Here is a 5,049-nt window from a genome sequence, read left to right on the forward strand (position 1 = left end):
CAGTGACACACCCATTCCAACCAGGTCACACCTATTCCAACAAGGCCACACCTTCAGATGGTGCCACTCCCTGGTCCAAGGATATACAAACCATCACAGGGCCTTTCCTATTCAAACCCACTACAGTAATTTTTGACTCAGAGGAGATAACAGAATACCTTTTGAAGACATCATCTACCATCTTCCATTTACTGTAAGCAAAACTTTTTACTCTGTTAGTGATATTTACTTCAAGATGCCCCTGAGTGAGATACCAAGATGCAGATCAATGCAAAAACAAGAGGTTTATTTTCTGGCACAACGGGGCTAATCCTCAATCAGTCCTTCAAGGAGAGTTATGAAGAAGGCAACCCTGATTGGCTATTACAAGCAGTTTTTATACTTTTTAGGGGCACAGGTTACATCAACAAGGCTACAGTTCAAACTTATTGGCTAAGCATATTGACCTTTAAATCTATTGGCTGGCAAGCATGACACACATTTGAACTCTACCTGGGACTTTCCAGAGGGTCAAGTAACTATCAGACAGTACATGCTGAGAATTTTTTACTCAAGGATGTTCCTGTGGATAGAGAATGGAGGCCTAGCCTTGACCCCAAGCAGGAGGGGGAAGCTGTAAGGAGGGTGTGGGATTGGAGAAAGCCCTTTGGGTCCCTCATGACTTCCTCTCTTAGTTTTTCCTCTATTGTTGTAATAAAGCACCATGATCAAGGAGACTTATAAAAATAAGTTTAATTGGGCTTACAGTCTCAGAGGGTTAGAATACATGATGGTTGTAGCAAAGTCATGGTTGTAGAAAGAGCTAAGAACCAACATTTTTGATCTACAGGCAGGATGCAGAGAGGCACACTGGGAATGGCATGGGCTGTTGATACTCAAAGCCCACCTGCAGTGACACATCCTCTAACTAGGCAATGTAGTATTAGTCCATTCTCCAAACTTTTAGATACAAGGGAAGTGTGGTGGTTTGAATAAGGATGGTTTCTGTAAGCTCATATGTTTGAATATTTGGTCCCTGGGTATTGGTAGGAGCGTCTGGGAAAGAATATATTATATAAGCTAAATTTGCACAATGACTCTATGAAGTAGATATGATTCTCATGTTCTTTTCTTGTTTATAGCAATGAGGGGGAGTTAAATCTAAAAACACATCACAGTGGGACGTAAGAAAAAGACAAGCTCTCTTTAGATTGTGGGTTTTGTCAGAAAAGGGTTCAAATATTTATTCCAATTCTCATTATCTACCAAGGGTGCAGAGTTCTTTATTTGCATCTGTAACTGAAGAGAAACTGAACAGTTCTTACTTTGTATTATACCATTATTATACTAGTTTTGGTATTTCAGTTTTTGTTTCATGTTTCCCTTTTGTTTTATAAAGAACAAAAAAAACCACAAATTTTATTTGTATTACAACAGGAAGTTATTATAACAAGGTTAGTTGGAATGTTGGCAATATCACTTCTTAGGTTAGGGGCTGGGATAGACTAAATTAAAAAAAGGGAAACCTAGCTACATTTAAAACAAGGCTGAGGAAGTGGTGGAAAGCTTTGCAGTTTTAAGATTTTTAAGAGAGATAGAATGTAGACAGGCCTAGGAAAACCTGCATGCTTTAAGACAACTAAGATGTGTATTTCTTTGTATCTATTTTCCCATTATATGCCTTTATTTCTTCTTCCTTCCCCCTGCCCGAGATCAATCCTGTGTTTTTCAAAGATTTAGTCTTTATTTTACGTTATGGCCAAAGGGTAAGTAGTTGCTGCTGCAGGATACGTGATCATGCTTCGAAACATGAGATTGTGTTATTTACTGAAAAAAAAAAACCTGTTTCTAGTGTGGTGTGGCCAAGGCCTTAGCACACACTTTTATTCCCTCTAGTGGGAATAAAAGGAATGTACATAAATATATGTACATACCTTTAATCCCAAACAATGAAGGTAAAGTTAGTTTGTAGAAGAAAGCACCCATGTTTGAAAGTGATGAGTCAGAGAAAGATTCAACAGAATAAGATGTGCACAATTCTCACGAGAAGAGAGAGGAAAGGGAGAGCAGTATAGACAGACAAAGAAAAGGAGACAGTTTTCCTGGAAGAATTTTACAAAGACAGGTTGAAGAAAGAATGAGCCAGAAGATTAGAACATATAGCTAGAGTTAGTTTGAGGCTAAGCAAAACAATTCAGTAAGAACTGAGAGAAGCCTGATTGAATAAGTCAGCTTGGAGAGGAGTTTGAGTCAGGACAGTTGAGTTTAGTCAGCCAGCTAGAGATTAGAAAGAGTGAGCTACTTTAGCAGCAAGGCATAGATTAGGTTATAAAGAGGCTAGAAACTTCCCCGACTAGGCCTAAATTAACAGACAGTGGCAGTAAGCCTCAGAGATGGAGAAAATTACTACAAGAGAATAAAAGGTACCCCCCACCAAAAGATATTTTTACAAGTTGGAGATCTCACTGAAAGGCTGGTTGTCCTGCAACTCAGTATGTAGACCATGGTGGCCTTGAACTCACTGTAATTCTCCTGGCTTTGGCTGGGATTAAATAGAGCTGGGATTAAAGATGGGTGACACTATACCCTGCAAATTGTTGTTTCTGCCTGATTTCAAGCTGGGGCCCTTGAGGGTAATGCCACTACACTGCAGAAACTACCCCTAAGCTAGGCTAGTCATAATGAAGGAAAACTTACAGTACTAGCTTTGTCCATTTCTCATTTATTCTTTTCAAGTCCCTAGCCTATAAGGTGGTGTTACCCACATTAAGGGTAGGCCTTCTCTTTTAATCCTTTCTAGAAATGACTTCACAAATGCACCCAGAGATATACTTTAGTAACTTGGGCTTTTCTCAATTTAATCAATTTGACAATAAAGATTAGCCATTATAATTACTGCTCACCAAGATGACCACACATTTGGAGAGATGGGTATCTGTCTAAATAGTCAAATATGTAAGTAGCTACAGAAGAAAAATCTCTTGAGAGCAGAGAGCAAGAGATTGATTTCTGGCATCAGACTGTGTGTGTATGTGTAGATACAATTTTGATGCAAATAACATAGTTACCACATTGAATTGTTAAAATCACTCAAACTAAAGGAAAATATAATTAGGAAGTATGTTCAACTCCTTTCTGAACAATAGTGAGCTATCTACTTCACAGCCTTTAGCTAAGTACCACAGATGTTTTGCTGACTTTGTAGCAATCCCACAAATCATGTCTTAGAAGCGGGCATTTCTTCTCACCTTATAAAATTAATTAGTCCAAGGAGATACATCTACAGAATACCCCCACATTTGCCACTTAGGGAACATGGTGGAAGAGGGGGTGGGTGGAGAGATGGTACCAGCCAGAGGAACTGTTTGCTGTGAGATTGTATCTCCTAGTAATGTCAGATGCTACACCCAGAAACTCTCACCGACATGATTGCCTAACCATGAGGAGAAAAAGGACATGCCAAAGTGGATTGGGAAAGTCCATGAGGCCTTAAATCTACACAGAGAACTACAGGCAACTGAGGAAGGCTGAGGTCAGAAGAAATAGTCTTCTCTAGGGAGGAGCACACTAAGTATTTGTCCAATACCAAATAGAAAGCCCTGAAAATATGCATAGGAGTAACATTATGCAGATGGAAATATTTGGAAATAGTATATACACACATATTTATGTATATAGATGCATGTCACAACTATTTATGAAAAGAGGGGACATGGATTTGAAAGAGTGAGGGGGTTTGGAGAGAGGAAACAGAGGGAGAAAGAATATAATCTCTAAAATGAAAGAAAAATGGAAAACTTAATCATTGCAATGATAGCTTTTTTTTTTTTTTTTTTTTTTTTAAAGATGGGTCTCTCTTTCTCTATGTAGGCCAGGCTGGTCTTGAATTCAGAGAGATGGGCCTATCTGTCTCTTGAATACTAGAATTACTGGTGTGTGCTACTATGCCTATGAGCTTTTATTAACGATTGTCATGCCTTTTCTTATCAAAAGCACTTTATTCTACACATGTATTCCTTTTTTATTCATGGTTTCCATTTTCTCATATCTGATTATCATAATGTTATTGATATTCACTGTTATTAAGATAGACCTTAGAGGACATTGAATCACTCATTTCTCAGTGTTTCTGCTTTTCCTCTAGTCTTAGACTGGAGTTTTACTCTAATCCAAACAACTATAGTCAATGTATGTATGTTTTAAAACTCTGCCAGTTACTCTAATAGCTTTTTTTAGTAGATGTGTTCAGGGTGCATCACAAACCCACATGGACCCCAGGGTAGCAATGAATACAGACGGATTTGTTCTCAGATGACATATCAAAATTTCAAGACCTTGGACACCTATTGTGATGGTTTGTGTATTCTTGGGCCAGGGAGTGGCACCGTTTGGAGGTGTGACCTGGTTGGAGTAGGTGTGCCTCTATGGGTGTGGGCTTAAGATCTCACCCTAGTTGCCTAGGAGTCAGTCTTCCACTAGCTGCCTTTGGATGAAGACATAGAACTCTCAGCCCCTCCTGCACCATGCCTGCCTGGATGCTGCCATGTTCCCACCTTGATGATAATGGACTGAAACTCTGAACCTGTAAGCCAGCCCCAATTAAATGTTGTTTTTCATAAGATTTGGTTGGTCATGGTATCTGTTCACAGCAGTAAAACCCTAACTAAGACACCTATAGACAGTACACACAGAAAATTCACAAATATTATTCAGAGATAGTCACGGCAGCTATTACTCAAGGGGGCTGGAGTTGTGTTATGCTCAGTCTCTATAGCCTTTATGAGATCTAAGTTTGACTTTTTGCAAGATTATAGATAGCATATTAGGGTAGTTTTTAATTGTCTCACAAATTCCTAATAAAACAATGCATATGGAGGAACTGTTTGTGGCTGCTGGATTCTCAGGTTCAGTCCATCATGCTAGAGAGGGTACAGCAGAGCAGGTTATGTCAGAGGGAACAAGAAGCAGAAGTGAGCTTCCGGTCAGAAAAGCACCGGGGCAGCTGGGGCGCAGGGTCGGCTGACACTCGCCAGCTACCCACAACACCCGCCACAGGATCTTAAGACTTCT

Source organism: Mus caroli, chromosome 5 (genome assembly GCF_900094665.2).
Source record: "Mus caroli chromosome 5, CAROLI_EIJ_v1.1, whole genome shotgun sequence".
NCBI classification, from domain to species: domain Eukaryota; kingdom Metazoa; phylum Chordata; class Mammalia; order Rodentia; family Muridae; genus Mus; species Mus caroli.